At 37.9% G+C, this 21,248-nt stretch overlaps 1 pseudogene; it reads right to left on the minus strand.

Annotated features, from left to right (window-relative positions):
* Window positions 1-18,367: 18,367 nt before the first annotated feature.
* On the minus strand, window positions 18,368-20,341 carry LOC129537985 (adenylosuccinate synthetase isozyme 2 pseudogene; annotated as a pseudogene).
* Window positions 20,342-21,248: the final 907 nt, after the last annotated feature.

Consider the following 21,248-nt stretch of genomic DNA (forward strand, 5'->3'; position numbering starts at 1 on the left):
GGCACATTCTACCACCATCAGCTAATGTTTTCCAATAACAGTCCTGTATTTAGAGCATACTAGGGCCCAAGTGTCCAAGGGATTCACAAAGAGAGGTGAGCTTGTCAAGGTATTTTTATTCTCACTTTGATGCTACAGAAACTTAGTTGCTTTGCAGAAAGGGACATCCAGACAGACTTCCAACAAGGCAATGACTGGCACTCAAAGCAATGAAGTCTGTCAAAGACTTTCCATGGAAAAGCAAAAGGAAACTCGTGCACTGTTGAAACAAACTGAAAGCATGTCAAAGTGATTGGCAAGCTGATTCCTGTAAAGAAGAAATAATTATCACCTGATAATGGCAGCTTACATCAGAGATGTGCATTTTGGGGCTATTATTTGGGTTATTACAGGCTGCCTGACATCACAGGAAGTCTTTTGTGGCTTCTAAAGCAAAACCCTGAAGTGTCTTTGGCTGCGTCATTTCAACAGTGGCACATAGCATGTACCTCTCATGTACCTGTTCCTCCCTGTTATAAAACAAGTTTTTTAAAAAAGGAGAGACTCATGGACATATAATCTTGATATTTGCTCTTTTTGACTAGATGAATTTTTCTAGGTGCAGTAATAATCAGAATTTGCACAATCAATCTATTTCAGTCAAAAAAGTTTGCTTTTCATTTTATTGGTTTCATAACAGTATTCTCCACCTCCCCTGCCTTCCAAAAATATAGTCCTTGCCTTTTAGAAGCTTAGAGTTCTTTACTAAATGTATTTTTCACACTTTTGGGTGACTTCTATTTTATGGACTTCTTTGGAATTTCTTTTTTTTAAAGTTTTCTCTAGGAGTAGAAAAGAGAGAAGAAATTTGAATGCAAACTGTTGATGACTTAGAAGGCATAAACTATCTCACAGATAAGAAATGTCTGGGGGAAATGGTTTGTATATGAACAATAACTATCTCATTATATCCATTACATAACTGGACTTGCACATTTGTTGGTGACAGTTATCAAAGGACATCTACTTTTAACTCCTCAGTCACACAGGTGTGTGCTTAATCACTCAGTCATGTCCGACTCTTTGTGACCCCGTGCACTGTAGCCCGCCGGGCTCCTCTGTCCATGGGGATTCTCCAGCCAAGAATACTGGAGTGGGTTGCCATGCCCTCCTCCAAGGGATCTTCCCAACCCAGGGATCAAACCCAGGCCTCCCACATTGCAGGCAGATTCCTTACCATCTGAGCCACCAGGAAGCTCCAGTCACACAGGTGTACTGATGTATTTACTCATTTGGTTAACTATTCCAATAAAAAATTAACTACATACTATGTTGCAGACATGGTACAAGGTACTGAAAGACATTTCAAATATATATTTCTGAATGTTCTAGAAGATAGGAGTGCTTTATATACTACTTTCTGAGAGAAAAAGAGGTCTGTACCAGGGTAGGATGTTTCCCTGGAATGTGGAAATCATGCTTTGAGAAAGACACTGCTAATGCCTAGTGCAAAGATACCACCCAATGTCATTATCCTCTTCATCTTTACTAAATGAACCAATTCTAAACAGAGGAGAAATGTTCCTGGCTAAAATATCCAACTTCCCAGCCTCCCTTGCTACTAACAATGGTCACTTAGTTCAGGTCTGGACAATAAGTTATTGCTGGAAATCTCAGGCAAGAGTACTTTTTTTTTTTTCTTGGAGAAAAGGGAGTAGGGGAGATAAAAGCAGTCTCTATTGTTATGATAGATCAGAACACCAGCTTTCAACAACCTGCTCTGAGATTTCTTGTACATAAGAAATGCCTATTCATTTAAGACATTATAGCAGAGACTGCAAGTGCTATGCTTCAAATCCATCTTATCTGATTCCTGAGTGCACAGCTAGATTACTTTTCCCAGCTTCTCTTAGTGTTAAACGTGTTTGCATGAGCATAGTGAAAAGGATAAGCGCTACCATAGACCTTGGTCCACATAAATTTCCTTTGTGTCCATCTCCATGCTCTTCCTACTTCTGTTAGTCCAAAGTTGAAATTCTAAGCATAGTTGGAAGACACATTGAAGGTTAGTGAGAACAAAACCGTCTTCAGCATGTGTCTTGGCATGGCTGACAGAATTCACACAATGACTTTGAATTTTCACATAAGAGTAAATAAACTTACTAATACATGGAGTCAAAGAAATCTGGGGACTAATTTGCCACAACAACTAAAATTATCCTAAAGCCCAACCATTATCCTACTCAAAGTGTAATACTACTAGGCCAAAACCCCCAGTATTTTACACTGAGTTAGAACTCTGGTTGGAGAAGGAAATGGCAACCCACTCCAGTATTCTTGCCTAGAGAATCCTGTGGACAGAGGAGCCTGGTGGGCTGCTGTCCATAGGGTCACATAGAGTCAGACACAACTGAAGTGACTTAGCATGTATGCATGCATTGGAGAAGGAAATGGCAACCCACTCCAGTATTCTTGACTGGAGAATCCCTGGGACAGAGGAGCCCAGTGGTCTACCATCTATGGGGTCGCACAGAGTCGGACATAACTAAAGTGACTTAGCAGCAGCAGCACTCTGGTGGTAGACGGCTAGTAGGCCAGAGAACCCTCTTTTATTTCGGTAAAATAGTTGATAAAAAGTGCTGCTGTCTCCAACAATCTAAAAAGTTGACCAGGAGTCTACTGAGACTAGCCCCAGGGGATAATAGTTGAAATGAGAGAAGAATTAGTGTCCATCAGTTGCTATATGCTGCCTATGGCTAGTTAGTGTGAAGAAGATTGCAGTTAAGGCAAGGATTAAGAAGTCTGGAGTAATTTTCCAGGAGTAAGTTGAATGAAAAAATTTGCAGGTTCTCAAGGCTGGAAAAGTCAATAGGTTTGGAACCTGAGAGTATGAAATAAAATGGAAAAAGGCTTTGGGGGGGAAAGGTCCACTAATTCTTATCACTTCTACAAAGGACTCAAATTGTTTCAAATGACCTCAAAACAGCCTCCATATGTTGAGAGAAAGAGGCATTAAGATGAAGATTTAATAAAATAAACCAGACTTGAGAATTACACATGAGCAGGAACTTTGGCTGATGATTACTAGCGTGTGAAACTAACTTGTCAGCACATAGTGCACAAGTCTTATGAGTTTTTAAGGAGTTGTATTACCCACCCCCCCAAAAAAATCCATGAATTAGGTCAAGAAATAAATGCACAAAAGAAAAACTAGCCCATGATTAGAAAGAGGTCTTAGCACCCCAAACTTGCACTAACAGGCAGCAGGTTTCAAAAGCTGTTCCAAGTTTAATGTAGACTTCACAATGACTCACTTCACAATGACTCACTTCACATGAACAGAGACAATAAGAACCTCAAGTCAAGGAAGAAGACTTCAGGAGTAGATGAGTAACAGAAGTAAACAAAGAAAAAGGGAATGAGAGTGAACCCAAGGTCTGCTCAGAAATGTCCTCCTCTGCTGAGCAGGGGGTCCTCACAAAGCTTGTCCAGAAAGATTTCATTCTCGAAAATGGACCACTGACCAGCCACTAGGCCTTCTAATCTTCCCTTTTCTAAAGGCAATTTGTCTTGCAATTACCCTGTTTTTGATCTAGTAGGGCTTCCCTGGTGGCTCAGAGGTTAAAGCGTCTGCCTCCAATGTGGGAGACCTGGGTTCGATCCCTGGGTCGGGAAGATCCCCTGGAGAAGGAAACGGTAACCCACTCCAGTATTCTTGCCTGGAGAATCCCTTGGACGGAGAAGCCTGGTAGGCTACAGTCCACGGGGTCGCAAAGAGTCGGACAGGACTGAGCGACGGAACGGAAACGGAAACGGATTGTGTATCTGCTGGTTCAGTTCAGTTCAGTTCAGTTCAGTCGCTCAGTCCTGTTCGACTCTCCGCGACCCCATGAACCACAGCACGCCAGGCCTCCCTGTCCATCACCAGCTCCCGGAGTACACTCAAATTCATGTCCATCTGCTGGTAGAGGAGGGTTTTTTTTTCTTTTTTTTTTAAGAGGTGACTGGAACTCATGGAGTCATATCTGTACCTGATTGAAAGAAACACTAATCACTCAGAAATTATAGACTTTGATCTGGAAATGACACTTAAATGGTACTATTAGTTTTCTCCTTTGGGGAGGGGCTGAGTATGACCTTTAAATAGAAAAATGAGACAAAATGTTAGCTGTTTATCAGAATGGTTCCTAATTTCCACTGTATTTTTCAAATTATCATTTAGAAACTTATCATTAAAGAAATTAATCAGATTGATTTGAGGTTTATACTTAAGAGTGAACTTTGGAGATGGCTATGGCCATGTAGAACTAATTTCTAAGCAAAGAGGTATTTCTTTCTTCCTCTTCCTATACGTAGGTCTCGGCTTCTACTTTAGTTGAGATAACCATAAGAGTAAGTGTCATCCAATAAAATGTGAATAAAAATTAATTCTGTTCACCATTTCTAAACATGATCCAGAAAAATATCCCATGCATCTTCCTCCATGCTTTTAATTACTGGTAAGCACCTGTAGAAGATGGGTGCACTTAAACCAGGATTTCACGTTGACACTTTTTAGTAAAGTCTCATCCCTCAAGCCTCATGGACCTGTGGTAACCTACATTGTTAATAAATAAACAAGAAATAAACTTTATTTGTTTAGCCATGAAATCTTGGTGTTTACTCCAACATTAATGTTTCCTGAACACTAACAAACACGAGGGCTAGCATTACCCTAACTGTGTGAAGTCACACAAATCCTAACTGACACTCCTTTGATGAATGAAAGCTTTCACTCAAAAGTGTTTAGATCTATAAGTGGTAACGTCTGGACAGCCTGTATGACAGCCTGCATGCAGACTATGGAGAAGCAGAAATTATAAAGATTTCTCTTTTTGTCTCTTCTGCTTTATCAGTTTATTTGTATGTAATATGTTATTTCTCTAGTACTCATTTTAACTTTTATCAATTTATGAGAACTTTATGTTGAGGTTCCTATTATATTCACAGAGGCTGGGAAATGATCTCAACGCCAGTCACAAAAGCCTGGGGATTTCATTGTGATAACTTACTCAACCCTGAACCTAAGGTCTGAGCAAGAGTAAAAGCGGAGGAAGCAACCCAAAAAATAGCAGCTGCGGGAATATAGAATAGGAAAGGAGAAATGTGAGCAGCAGGGAGAGCAATTGGATGGGACAGAAGAGATAAAATCTATCCAAACCCTCAAAAGAGGTTTGGAATCAGGTGGCTTCACTTGTGACAGAATGTGAGGGAAATTTAAGAAAGGCATGCTAAAGGAGTGTCTGAAATTATTATCCCTAAGGGTTTAGAGAAAACATGTGCAGCTATATGTGAACCCGCTATTAAAAGCAAATAGCCCAGGGGAATTGGCATGTGTTTGGTTCTTTGGTTTTTCACATTTACCCCACCAGACACAAGGACTGGGTAAGACTGGAAGGCTAAGTGCACTGAGCAACTACTGGGTATTATATACTAACTATACATTAAGGCCCAAGTCTAAGTCCATCCAGTTGCTACCACACCAGCACCACAATTGACACTTAAGAGGGGTGGTAAAAAAAAAAAATCTCTAAACTGGATGGAATTTGAAACAACAGTAGGAGATTGAAGTTGTCTTTTTCTTTTTTTCTTATAGTTCAAAAATGTGACATATTTATGAAAAAGTACAAATTGCTCCTCTTCAAACAGAGTAGTAGTTTATTTTCTAAAAATATACATGGTCAACTGTATTTTAGGAAGATTTATTTTCCTTTTACTTTTAAACTAAAACAGTTTAAAGAAAAATGTTTAAAGACTTCTGAAATCTTATCATTGGACAAAATCCAACATTATATAGGGCCATGGGTATTTTGGATAGGGCATTAACACTTTGAAGCTCTGTGTAAGTTTCTTTCTTATTCACCAGATATTGAAAAGTTACTATGTGACCATCACTACACCAGATGAAGGGAAGTCAAAGGCAATTAAAATTTGGCAGGTCTATGAGGATCTTCTGCTTGAATGAAAGAGACTGATCATCAACCTGTGGATTAGGGAATTATGTAAGATACCTTGGTTTTAAAGAGGGTTGAAACTCTTTTTTTCAACTTACCAAATCACATGAATTATGTGCTACGTGGATGAATAAATGTTTTATATGGATTATTTCATCTCACCTTCACAAAAATTCTGAGGGAAGTTAAAAAAACAAATTTGTCACAATTTTCAGATAAAGTACAAAAGTGTAATAAATTGACCAAGATTCAGAATTTGAACTTGGGTAAATTGGAGTTTTCCCCTATGGCATCCATGCTATTTAAGTCATGATCAATTTGAGACAGATTTTTCCTAGAAACCTATATTGGAATAGCTGAATCCATAATGTATACCTCATACATGACCTTTAAACCATCTAGGATAAGGATGCTCATAGCTAGTCTGTATCCTTAGATATGAGCACAAATGGTACACTACTGGATGCATGGTATGCACTATTAGATCTGTTTATTTAAGGAGTCCATTCAATTCCATTGTTCCTACCAAATTTCTAGCTATTTATAAGACCTTATTAGCTAGAAGAAAAGAAATTAAACTTAAGCTTTTGGGACTTTCCCTGACCTGACCACTCTGACCTAGAATCAGCTCATATCACCAAGATAACAATCAGCTCCAAACTTTGAACACATATCTTATTAGTCAATACTCAGAGGAAACTAAGAGTCACTCACTTTAGACACTTAGCATCTCTTACCGCATTCCTTTATTTATTCACTAAAAAATATTCGAAAAATAAATCTACCTCTGCTTCATTGACTATGCTAAAGCCATTGACTTTGTGGATCACCACAAACTGGAAAATTCTTCAAGAGATGGGAATGCCAGACCACTTTACCTATCTCCTGAGAAACCTGTATGCAAATCAAGAAGCAACAGTTAGAACTGGACACGGAACAACAGACTGGTTCAAAGTTAGGAAAGGAGTGCATCAAGGCTGTACACTGTCACCCTGCTTACTTAACTTCTATGCCGAGTACATCATGAGAAATGCCAGGCTAGATGAAGCACAAGACGGAATCAAGATTGCCCAGAGAAATAACAACCTCAGATATGCAGATGATACCACTTTAATAGCAGAAAGTGAATAGGAACTAAAGAGCCTCTTGATGAAGGTGAGGAAAGAGAGTGAAAAAGCTGCCTTAAAACTCAACATTCAAAAACTATGATCATGGCATCCAATCCCATCTTCACAGCAAATTGATAGGGAAAATGTGGAAACAGTGTCAGATTTCATTTGCTTGGGCCCCAAAGTCAATATGGATGGTGACTGCAGCCACAAAATGAAAAGACGCTTGCTCCTTGGAAGAATAGCTACGTCAAACCTAGATAGTGTTTTAAAAAGCAGACCTATCACTTTGCCAACAAAGGTCCATATAATCAAAGCTATGGTTTTTCCAGTAGTCATGTATGGATGTGAGAGCTGGACCATTAAGAAGTCTGAACAGCAAAGAATTGATGCTTTCGAACGGTGGTGCTAGAAAAGATGCTTGAGAGTCCCTTGGACAGCAAGAAGATCAAATCAGTCAATCCTAAAAGAAATCAGTCCTGAATATTCACTGGAAGGTCTGATGCTGACGCTCCAATACTTTGACCACCTGATGCGAAGGGCTGACTCATTGGAAAAGACCCTGATGCTGGAAAAAACAGAAGGCAGGAGTAGAAGGGAGCAACAGAGGATGAGATGGTTGAATGGCATCACTGACTCAATGGACATGAGTTTGTGCGAACTTAGGGAGAGAGTGATGGACAGAGAAGCCTGGGTGCTACCGTTCATGCAGTAGCAGAGTTGGACATGAATTATCGGCTGAACAATAACTACATTCCTTTATTTATTCACTAAACGATATTCAGTGCCAACTAAGTGCCAGGCATTTTATAAGGCACTAAAGTTAAAACAGCTGACACAGTCCCTACTCTCATAGAGAATATGGTCTTCTTGGAGACACAGTGACAGATATTTCTGTGGAATAAAATTTTATTTTGTAATTTTTTGTATACATCTATTTGCAGGATACAAGAAAAGGTCTAAGATAATCTATTAGTGAAATTACGACAGCTATACCTGTTTCAGATATATTTGCTGAGTAAACCGTGATAGAAAGGATAAAATGATTTGTCTAAATGCATATAGAAGAGAATATAGTAACTTTAGAAAATGCTACATGACTTCTCTGAACTACTAGATCCCATAACTGGTTTTAAGTTTATAGGAAGTCAGCAAACAGAGAAAGTCCTTTCTAAGGACGTTTCAGTAAATGTTTCATATTTTTAAAATCTCAGTAAATTGAGGTTTAATTATAACATGACTTCAAAATTTCAGATTTACAACAGAAACAAATTATTCCAACTGTCTGGTGACATTGCCTCCCCCACCCAACCAATGCTCAAAAGATACCCGATTTCAAATATTTCCTCGTATTAAAACAGGTGATTTCATTGCAGCCAATACCAGTAGGAACTGAATCCTGAATCAGATGTTGAGCTGCCAGAAAACAGATTCAGTGCTACTGCTGTCTCTAGAATTACAGCGCATGGAAAAGAAAAGAAATCTTGAGAGTGAGGTAACAATAATAGATTTCAAGAATACGAAAGAAACATTTTGCAAAAGACACTGATTAAATAACTCACTGTCTCCATGGTAGTCAGAATAAGAGAAAGAGGCTTCAAATTGCAAGACAATATTGAAGTTAGATGCCTAAAAGAAACTGCCAGTTGCCTAGGGCACCAAACCATTAAGTACTATGTTAAGAGATGTTGGTGAATCTCTTTGCCTTATAAGGTCAGCTCCCTGAGAAAGTGTCACTGCTTGCCACCACAAGGCATGCCAGAGACAGATCACTGCTCTAAGAGATCTGGGTAGTCTCATCCAGTCCACAAAGCAGTAAGAATGCTGTTTCCTAAGCCAGTCACCTTATCCTCCTCTGATCAGTTGAATATTGAGTACTGACTCTGTGCCTAACGCTGCTGATAATACAAACAGGAAGACATTGTCCCTACCATAATAGATTTATGGAGGCAGAACTAAGATGCAATTAAATAAAAGCATATAATTGATTAGTCTGAAATAAAGAGCCAAACTGAGAAATTCCACTTATAGGAAAAGGTAAAAGAAAAAAGTATTCCATTTACATGATAAGTAAGCTCTTTTTATGTCTTTCTTAAATTAATCCACAACAATTTCACAAAAAAATACTGCTTTTCCCCATTTCATAGTTTGGTAAATTGTGGCTTGGAGGGATATATATAAGATCATATAGCTAGAAGGAGGAAAAACCAAGAACCACATACACATATATCTAACTCCATAGCTCTTCCCACCAAATAAATATTAACATATTTTGAATCCTGTTAATAACATACTCTCTACAATAGAAATGATGGCTGAACTGCATTATTCCTAATGTTTTCCTCAATATGAGTGTCTCCAAAAAAACTAAAAATCTTTTCAAGCTATTTTTAAATGAATAAATGCAAAGCATGAATTTCTATTTTCTTCTCTGTAAATCTTCTCTTCTAATTACCACATAATAGCACTTGACTTTTATTATTTGTGATTTAAGAAAGACTCCCAGGGAATTAGACAGTTGAACTGAAAGTAGGAAAACAGTATTAGCTTGAGGCATAGAGCTGAAAGGATTCAGAAGCATTAAATCAAGGAAACCAAATGGCCCCTCACAGCTCAATGTTTCAGAATGAACTTTAAGTACTCAACAGAATAATCAAGACCAAACATTAAAAACCCAGACTCAGGCATGACCTCTTCCTCCTTTTAAAATCCACATTGTGGGGTTTACTTTCATAACACTATTTCTAATAATGGCATCTTTTAAGAACTAAAATTTCGAGAGACCATGAAGAATCAAACTGCTAGCCTCCACATAACATTCATGATCTACAGAGTTACATAAAAACTTTAAATTAAGAAGGTCCCAATTATTTTTTCTCTGGGTCCATGCTGCCCTGGCCTGTGGAAGTCAAAACTTCCTAAACTTCAGTCATTCACATACCAAACTTCATAAATATTGTCTTATCGGCATACCAATTATACTATTATTCCTCTAAAACTTTTCCTTAAAGTGATTCCCTTTTTAAACTGAAATGCATTTCTTTTAAAAGGAAATTTCCATTATAATCATAAATTATAAATTCATTTCATTTACAGAAATTAGAAGTTGCTAAAAATAAATGCATAATTCTTTTAAATATAATATATGAAAGGTTGTTTTGGTACTACCTGAAGTCATTTTGCATGTCACCAGTTGCTTGTGTATCATACTTTAGTAAACATGGATCTCAGTCTCTGCCTTGTTCCCCTAGGACTATCTCCAGGAAACAAGAGGACACAGATGGACAGGGGACAGTGGCTTCCCTTATCTTCTGTGAGATCAGCATAGAGAATCACTTTTCCCAAGAGTGAAAGAGTAGGAGTTTTTATCAGATGCTCACCAAGGTAAAAAGGAAAACAGCACTTGGATAGCTCAGAGGAATTATTCCTCTTTCCCTTTCCTGCTGATACCTGAGCTATCACAGCTTAGTATCTGAGATGCTTTGGAAGAGGCCTGCCCAGTCACAGGTGAATGAGGCGATGATGCCGAGAGCGGAAGTCAGAAGCCCCTGGCTCCTCACTGTAGCTGCTGGCTGGGAAACAGCCGAATTTCAAGAGTGGTCACTCCTCAGACAGCCCCTGATGAACAGCAGCTTTTCCTTACCCAGAGTTCAATATAGCTTGAGCATATCTACTTCTAACTCCATCTCATCTGAAGCTTGGTAACTTGGTTTCCTAAACAAAATTAACAGAAGTGTCAAGGTGAAATTGAAAGTGAAACTGGCAGCAAAGGACAGATCTAAGAGGCTTTAATGTATTGGAAAGCCAAATGGCAGTTTCTAGCGAGGTCCCTTGCCTCAGGCTGGATTAAACCAAGGCATTCACATTTGGTCTGCTCTTTCAATCATTTTATCAATACATTAGACCTCAGAAAGTTTAGCACAAAGACCATCTTATGCTTAGGTAGAATAAGTGGTCAACTTTATGTGATATTTAGAATGTCCCCAAAATGCTACCCACCAAATATATTTCCCCTTAGGTCTCCCCATGTTCTTGAAGCTCCTGGTGACCTCTTTGAGGGCAAAGTTACAAAAGTCACTATTAAAGAGGCAAGTACTGATCCAAAGATCAGTCCACTGAGGTAAATTCAGCTCACAACAGCAACTACAAGTTAAATGTTAGGATTAGACCTAAGGCTTAAAGCCATGGGATTCAGACAGGTAAATTTAGGCAGACATAAAGCAATGAGGAACATATCAAAATCACATAAAAGTTTTTTTTTTTTTTAAAGTATGCATGTCTTCTTACTTCCACAATTAAGAAGACAGATAAAAGCATACCACAGTTGGGTGAGAGAGAGACCCCTTGTTAGAATGCAGCAAGAAACTTAAATGGGAATAAAAGATTTATGAGGAGAAATTCCGCCTACTTTGCACAAACTTGTCTTATCTTTGAGGCAACAGTTATGGTCACAGAGTACAGTTTCCAGCTATTATCCATTTCTGAATGAAGAGGATGTTAGAAAATATAAGCCTATGGTATTCCTCTGCATCAGTGTATCTCTTTCCTGCAGACAGCCTATAGCACAGGGAAACACCAGCCAGCAGCTGGCATGACAGGAATGTTCCTGCTTTGGGGATGGTCTTTACCCCGCTAAAGAAAACTAATCTGCTCTCCAAGTCTGCTGTGCAACCTCCTGCTTTTCCTTTATTCTTACAGATATGGGAGCTCAAGGAAGACAATCTAGGAAACTCAGGTTTCAGCAAGCTATGCATATTATAAGAACAGTGAATTCTCCCCACCTCCCTTTCTCTCTTGCAAAATACTCCCTACTTGAATTGCAAACCTTGGAGCCAAGGCGTCTGGCTCTAGCTGCCTCATCATTCATAATCTTGTTATGCAAATTTTTAAAAAGATAAATTAAAATTCTAATTGAACCCTAGTCAAACAAAGGAGCCCCCCAAAAGTGTTCTTAAACAATACTAAATTCCAGTACATTCTCTTTTGTTTTTATTATCAGTTTTTAAGCAATTCAGTTGAAGACAAATAAATGAATGAATCTTCTGCTTGATATTTCTGATTTTCATGTATTTGAGGCTATGCTATAAAAATTTGTTAAAATTCTCCTAAATGATGGGGGTGGATCGAACCATGGTTCTTAAATGACAAAAGCAGGATAAATCAAAGCTGAAAAAGAGATTTAAATGGACCCAAGGAGCCTTGAACAACTCAGAAAATACCTTTCAGAAAGTTATTTATATTATTGCTAGAGGCCTGAGCACTATCACCTCAACTATTTCAGAGAATGTGCTGCCAACCTCCTCACATAAAGTCATGCTGTTCAACCCTCTTAATCTTACACAGAGCCTCCAAGAAATGTAAATATTTATGACTCACAAGCTGCATTTCCCTTGCCCTGCTCAATATTAGTCTCCCTCATGTGTTTCTTTAAGAAAGTTGCAGGGCCTCCTCTCTGAGAAAAAGAAGAATTTTTAAGAATCTTAACCGATACTTGCTCCAAGAGAGTAAATGATTGTTTTGAATTTCCCTCAGGGAAAGCTTTATTGAAATAAAAAGTCTGAGAGAGACTTTCTATCACATTGACGACAGAGGCATTTTTCCAGGAGCTCCAGTTAATGAAATAGGGAAGACACAAAATCATCTTACAATTTGAGTGGCATGGGACAGTTCCTATGGCCAAAATCATCTCTCCTGCTGATTCGAGGCTTCCCTGATGGCTCAGAGGTAAAGAATCCGCCTATGATGCAGGAACCGCAAGAGTAGCAGGTTTGATTCCTGGGTCTGGAAGATCCCCTGGAGGAGGGCATGACAACCCACTCCAGTATTCTTGCCTGAAGAATCCCATGGACAGAGCAGCTTGGCGGGCTACAGTCCATAGGGTCAGAAAGAGTTGGACCCAACTGAAGCAACTTAGCATGCACACCCGCTGGTCTTTCAGGACTTAGACAAAATTTTAGCCTCCAAAGAGTCCTTGCTCAGTTGCCTTACATGTCAGAGACAGTGATATGTAAGGGAAATAGAAAAGTCAAGAAGAAAAACTCAGAAGACCTGGGTTCAAATTATAATTCTACCGAGTTCCCAGCATTGTTGTATTGGACAAGAAACAATGTCCCTGCTCTCAACTCTGAAATAGGGAATTTGATTCATTCTGCTTATTTGTCAGAGTATTTATGAAGATACAGTGGGACAATGAGTGCAAAAACATTTTAAAAGTATTTAAGCGATTAACAAGTATCATCTAAGATGTAGCATGCCAATGAAATCATTCAATGGAAATTATCTTGAAAGTTTCACAATATAGGATTATCATTGCCCCACCTATGCATGCCATGGGTTTATACCATTGTGCAAATCCCATGAAGTATATTCTGTGCAATTCACAAAGATGAACTCTTCTGCTGCTTTCTGCCTCCATACTGAAATATAAAATATACCCAAAGAGAATATAAGATTTGCCTGAGTATAAGATCCCCCACATGCATCCTCTCCTCATGCATCTTTAAAAACAGCTTTCTAGAAGGTCAAGATTTAGAAGTTTAAAATGTCAGAAGTGTATAGGTTGAATATCTTCTTACCTATTAGCAGTGCTGTGACTATAAAGTTACAGAAAATTGAGAGTGTGACAATACTGACTCAGAATAGTGTCCCAAGACTCTAAGTTAAATGATTGTTTAGCATCTATTCATGAGGGGACCCAGTGCCCAAGATTCCTGTAGACAATGAGTCATTACAAGTTTTTATATTATTCAACCAAAGTGAAATGGAAAAAGGTGCAAGCTGTGTACAAATCTATGTCAATTTCAGGACAATAAGCACTTTTATTATGTTATTTTAAAGTGCTCAGTATTTTTTAACCACAGAACATATTAATAAGGAAAGAAAATGCATGTTTAAGTCAACAGAGTTTAAAGGAATACATTAATGATGCTCAGAATCCAAAACTGAATATGAAACCATCTCAGGCTATGGTTGATGTTAACAGCAGAATCAAAACACCTGACTTGAATTCTAGGGCCACCTGTTAGTATTATTTGTCTTGTGCCATGGCAAGTTGCCCAAGTTTCAATTTCATGTCAAGCATATTTCTCAGTTTTTTTAATTGAGATGTAATTGACATATAACATTGTATTTACTTTGGTATGCAACATAATGATTTGATAGTATATCAATTCAAAATGATTACTACAATAAAATTAGTTAACATCTATCACTACACACAATTGTTATTGTTCAGTCACTAAGTCAGTTATGTCTGACTCTTTGAGACTCCATGGACTGCAGCACGACAGGCTTCCCTGTCTTTTACCATCTCCCGGAATTTTCTCACACTCATGTCCACTGAGTCAGTGATGCCATCCAACCATCTCATCCTCTGTTGCCGGCTTCTCCTCCTGCCCTCAATCTTTCCCAGCATCAGTCTTTTCCAATAAGTTGGCCCTTCACATCAGGTAGCCAAAGTTTTGGAACTTCAGCCTCAGCATCAGTCCTTCCAATGAATATTCAGAGTTTATTTCCTTTATTGACTGGTTGGATCTCCTTGCTGTCCAAGGAACTCTCAAGCATCTTCTTCAGCACCACAGTTTGAAAGCATCAATTTTTCAGCATTCAGCCTTCTTCATGTTCCAACTCTCACATCTGTATATGACTACTGGAAAAACCATAACTTTGACTAGATGGACTTTTGTTGGCAAAATGATGTCTCTGTTTTTAATACACTGTCTAGGTTTGTCATAGAAGTTTTCTTCTTATGATGAGAACTTTTAAAATCTACTATCTTGGTAACTTGCAAATATACAACACAATGTTGTAAACTATAGTCACCATGCTATAAATATCCAAGGACTTATTTTATAACTGGAAATTTATACATTTTTGACCACCATCATCGACTTCACTCATTTCCCATCCCGCCCACCCTTCCCCCGACAATCACCAAACTGTTCTTTGCATCTATCTATGAGTTTGATTTTGTTTGCTTGCTTGTTTTTTCTTTTTAGAATTCATATATTAATATAAATAAGATCATATGCATTTTTCTTTCTCTGACATGTTTCACTTATTACAATGCCCTCAAGGTCTATCCATGTTGTCATAAATGGTAGTATTTCTTTCTCTTTTATGGCTGAATAATATTCATATATATTTATAATGTATATAATGATATTTGTATATATGTATGTATTACACATACACAGACACACCACATTCTCTTTATTCATTAATCTGTCAGTGGATACTTAGGTTGTTTCTCTGTTTTGGCTATTGTAAATAATAATGCAATGAAACTGGAGGTGCAGATATCTTTTCAGGTTAGTGTTTTCATTTTCCTTGGGTAAATACTCAGAAGTGAAATCATTGGATCTTATGGTAGTAATGCTTTCAATTTTTTCAAGAGCTTCTACAATGTTTTCCATAGTGACTACACCACTTTGTATTCCCACGAAGATTGCTCAAGGATTCCCTTTTCTCCATATCCTAATCAATACTTAGTTCTTGTCTTTTTTTTGTAATAACCATGCTAACAGGTATGAGATTTAGAGCCATAGTTTCTTGTCATTTTGGTAATGACCATACTAACATTGTGATTTTCATTTCCTCCTGATAATTAGTGATGTTGAATACCTTTTCATATACCTGTTGGCCATTTGTAGTCTCCTTTGCAGGTGAAGTCACTCAGTCGTGTTCGACTCTGCAACCCCACGGACTGTAGCCTACCAGGCTCCTCCGTCCATGGAATTTTCCAGGCAAGAGTACTGGAGTGGGTTGCCATTTCCTTCCCCAGGAGATGTCCCCGACCCAGGGATCGAAACCCGGTCTTCCGCATTGCAGGCAGATGCTTTACCACCTGAGCCACCAGGGAAGCTTTAGGAAATGTCTATTTAGCTCCTCTGCCCATTTTTAATTGGGTTTTTGTTTTCTATTGAGTTGTGTGTGTGTGTGTGTGTGTGTGTGTGTGTGTGTTTTACATTTTCATTATTAACTCCTTATCAGATAAATGATTTGCAAATATTTTCTTCCATTCTTTAGGTCACCTTTTCATTTTATTCATGATTTCCTTTAATGTACAAAAGTTTTTTGGTTTGATGGAGTCCCATTTGTTTACTGTTTCTCCTGTTGCTGAAATCCAAAAAAAACCCACTGACAAGACCAGCATCAAGAAGCTTACCCTCTGTGGCTTTGTCTAGAAGCTGTATGGTTTCAGATCTCATGTTCAAGGTTTATCCATTTTGAGTTGATTTTTCAATGTATGATGCAAGATAACGGTCCAGTTTCATTCTTTTCACAAGTCTGCCCAGTTTTCCCAATATCATTTATTGAAAAGACTATCCTGTTCTGATTGTACATTCTTGCCTCCTTTGTCATAAATCAATTGGTCATATAAGCATGGGTTTATTTTGGGGCTCTCTATTATGTTCTATTTGGGCTTCCCTGGTGGGTCAACTGGTAAAGAATCCTCCTGCAATGCGGGACACCTGGGTTCGATCCTTGGGTTGGGAAGATCCCTTGGAGAAGGAAATAGCTACCCACTCCCAACCCACTCCAGTATTCTGGCCTGGAAAATTCCATGGACTGTATAGTCCATGGGGTCACAAATAGTTCGACACAACTGAGCGACTTTCACTTTCTTACTTTCATTATGTTCTATTGATCAATATATCTATTTTATGGCAGTTCCACACTGTTTTGATTATTATAGCTTTGTAATTTAGCCTAAAATCAAGACTGGTGATGCCTCCACAGAACTGCTCTTCTTTTTCAAGATTGGTTTGGCTGTTCAGGGTATTTTGTGATTCCATACAAACAGTAAAATTGTCTGCTGTATTTCCGTAAAAATGTCATTGAAATTTTGATAGGGATTGCATTGGATCTGTAGAACGCTTTTGGTAGTATGGACATTCCATGGGCACTGAGTATCTTTCCATTTATTTGTGTCTTCTTCAATTTCTTTCATCAGTGTCTTATAGTTTTCAGTCTACAGGTCTTTCATCTCCTTGGTTAAATTTATTCCCAGGTATTTTATTCTTTTTTATGCAATTGTAAAGGGGATTGTTTTCTTTTTTTTCTGATAGTTTATTACTTGTGTACAGAAACAACTGATTTTCATATATTGATTTCATGCACTGCACCTTTACTGAATTTGTTGCTTAGTTCTAAACAGGTTTTTTTTTTTTTTTTGCTACAGTCTTAAATGTTTTTTATATATGCAAATAAGTTTTATTTTTCCCACTTCAATTTGAATACCTTTTTTTTTTCTTGCCTAATCACCTAGGACTTCCTATACTATGTTATATAAAAGTAACAAGAGTTGCCTTGCTTTTTTCCTGATCTTAAAAGGAAAATTTGTTACCATTGTGTATTATATTAGCTATGGGCACAAATTTGTTGAAGAACAAATGAAATGTAGGATTATGAACTTCTTCTTCCAACCATAATGCCATAACCTATATCAGACTAACTTAAGCGAAAGTGAAGTCGCTCAGTCGTGTCCGATTCTTCACGACCCCATGGACTGCAGCCTACCAGGCTCCTCCGCCCATGGGATTTTCCAGGCAAGAGTACTGGAGTGGGTTTCCATTGCCTTTTCCAGACTATCTTAGCAGGGTCAATTATACAATATGGGTAAAATGAAAATACAACTCTTTGAAGGTATCAACAAGCAATTAAGGCAGCCGGGACTTGATGACCAAGTTCTCAAAGCGAAAAGAAATACACAGAGCAGAGTTCCACATTTGTCTCTGCGTTTTACTGAAGAAATTCACCCAGCTGTCTGCACAACAAGAGTATAGAATAGTGGTACAGAGTCTACTTGAACATGCAAGCTTCAGTGGGCTGGAAACATAGAGGGTAAAGTTCAGGACTTCCAATTCACCTGAGTTGTTTTTTGTTTTTTTTTTTACTAGAAATAGTTGGTTCTTTTTAATCAGCTATTGATGGTATAATAAAATAAATTTAAGTGGCACCTAATTTAAACATTTAAAATAGTTCATTGAAGGATAATCTACAACGCAGTATGTTAAGCCAAATAGTCAAAATAACACCTTTTTTTTTTTCCAAGAAAGAAGAAATAAAGGCATGATCAAAATTATGACTAACAAGTTGGTTTCATTTGGACACTTATAGATGACTCTGTAGGCAAATTTGGCAGACACAATGTTCAAATATCAATCCATTTGACTTTAGAAATAATGGTAAGAAAGCTATACATTTCAGAATTAATGTCTGAAATTAAAGAAAAATATCCACCAAATATCACAACTGATCTTTTAATGACTGAGTTTTTTAACATTACAATTGCTATTTCAGGGAACACTTTTTTTTCTTTGAACATTTAACTAAATGTTCAATATGTTAAATAATTTACACAAGAGAAATAAGTTTTGTGTTCTGTACAAATTAGAGGACTCATGAATATAATCCCCTCCCACCACCAAAGCTCAAATTTGCAATGGTTTCAGCAGAAAATAAACAGTTCACAATTTAAACAGAATTTATAGCATTACAAAAATTTACAGGACTCCTCTCTTATCATTTTCTTTCAAACAACAAAGGTTACAGTGACAGAAATGAATGATCAGAATGTAAAAATATTTGTGCAAAACTGCATTAATTGTTCTTACCATTCAATAAGAGGTAAAACCTATGAACACACAATAACAATAATGAAGAAAAACTACACTGAAAGTAATTCTATTTTAGATTTCAAACAACATTGATTATATTATTACTAAACATTAAAAGAAAACATGGTACCATGAGCAGCAGGAGCAACAAATGATTTGGCAATTATGCCAGCTAAGGAAGCTGACACTGGAAAATGCCAAAGTGTATCTCCACACCAGCCATCCATCTCAAAAGACTGGAAACAACTGTAGGGCTTAAAACTCACTTCAATGTCTTTATTCTTGGAATTTGTAGATCATAAACGAAATATTTAAGAAAATCCTTTTCCCGCCTCTCCAGGAGTGTTTCTTGCATCACTGGAAATCCTTAAAAGAGCTGAATCATAGACTCTCTGGATTTACCTACACCAATCCATTTAACTGGAATTTGAAGTTCATCTTCAATAAATCGAACATAGTTTTGTGCATTAATAGGTAGCTCCTTAAAAGTCCTTGCATTTGATATGTCTGTGTTCCATCCTGGGAGAGTCTTATACTGAACTTCAACTTTATTTAAGACTTCTTGGTTTGCTGGAAAATGAGGTATAATTTCACCATCTAACTTGTATGCAACTCCAACTTTGATTTCCGTAAACATGTCCAAAATATCCAATTTGGTAAGTGCCAATGCAGTAAATCCATTAATCATATGAGCATATTTGAGAAAAACAAGGTCCAACCAGCCACATCTTCTTTTCCTTCCTGTTGTTACACCAAACTCTCTACCCCTTGTTTGTAATAATTCTCCAATTTCATTGTCTTGTTCTGTAGGAAAGGCACCAACTCTAGTTGTATAAGCTTTCACAACTCCATACACTTCTCCAACGTTTTGAGGGGGCATACCCAAGCCAGTACACACACCTCCAACTGTACAGTTCGAAGAGGTCACAAAAGGATAAGTTCCAAAATCAATATCTAGCAGTGCTGCATTTGCACCTTCTACCAAGATTTTCTTTGGTGGTCCATGGAGAGCTTCATACAGGAAATAAACTCCATCTTTCACCATTGGTTTGATCCTTTCCATATAACCCTTGAGTTTTTGTAATTCACCTTCAATGTCTATTTCCAAAGTAGGATATATAGATTTGTACTGGTTAGCCAGAACTTTGAACTTTTTTCCTGCTTGTTCTTGTCTCTGTTGTTCCTGGATACCATCAGCTGCTTGATGAAAATCAAATACAATATGAGCTCTGTCAGATATGATAAGCCTTTTCTCCCAGCCTTCCAGACCTTTTCCTTTTTGAACATTTTTTCCTGCTTCCTCAAACAATCCAGGTAGATGAATCACCACACCATTTCCAATGAATGCAATAACATTCGGGTTAATTATTCCACTGGGTAAAAGGTGAAAATCATACTCCACAGAATCTACAACAACTGTATGGCCAGCATTATTTCCTCCCTGGCAGCGGCACACGATGTCGGCGTCCTGCGCCAGCAGATCCACCACCTTCCCCTTGCCTTCGTCGCCCCACTGCGCGCCGAGCACCACAGTCACCCGGTTCCCTCCAGGCCGCGCCCTGGGGCGGCCGCAGTCGCTGTTGGGCAAGGAGGATGCCACCAGGCTCGTCTCGGCAAACGCCATGGCTCTGGAGACACGAGGTGAGCCCGAAGGGGACGCGGGTAACTTGGAGTGCGCGAACTGAACTGCCCTCCACCTGAGATTTAAGGGACCAAGGACCAAGAGAAGCAAGCTTAAAATTCTACATGCAATTTCTCCTTAAGACGTTCACCAATTCCTAAGCTGTGCGCGCGCAGGTTGAGACACCAGGAAATCAAATGGAAAGCAAAAAACTGGGAGACCAAAGAGCTAAGCAGAGGTTTTAGTTGTCTCATGGATATATAAATATATATATATATATATATGTATATATATATAAGTTCAGGTAAATACTCCAGGATTTCTCCCGAGATCTCAAAAGGACCATGTCCCAGGGAAAAGATCTATGTCCTAGGAGAAAAGGGAAACCAAAAAATAAATCAGTTGTAACAAAACCTGAAATACAGGACTAACTGAAAGAAGATAACAACTTATACTTTATCTACCTACCAGGAAAAAAAAGTGAATTTTTTTTCTGGAAGTAGGACAGGGAAACCTGGTGTGCTGCAGTCCATGGGGTTGCAAAGAGTCAGACGGGGCTTAGAGAGTGAAAAACAACAAAATAATATAATCCAGAGCTCCTAGAATACTTCATATACAATGTATAACATTCAATACAAAATTACCAAACAGTCCAAAATGACCAAAAACCAAGAGAAAAATAATAAATAGGCCAGTACATTTAAACTTTTAATATTGAAAGTATCATATACTTAAAATAGCTATAACATAAAAAACAGGAAAATAAGCAAAATACAGGGAACTTTATAAGAGAATTGGAATTCAGTTTTCAATTAAATGAAAATACTAGTACTAAAAAACAGAACTGAAATTAAGAATTCAATAGGAATATCTAATAAAAGAATGGCCAAAGAGAGAATTAATAAACTAAAATATTGGTTCAGTT

This window comes from Moschus berezovskii, chromosome 2 (assembly GCF_049115385.1).
Source record: "Moschus berezovskii isolate FMDL1 chromosome 2, NW_MosBer_1.0, whole genome shotgun sequence".
Classification (NCBI taxonomy): domain Eukaryota; kingdom Metazoa; phylum Chordata; class Mammalia; order Artiodactyla; family Moschidae; genus Moschus; species Moschus berezovskii.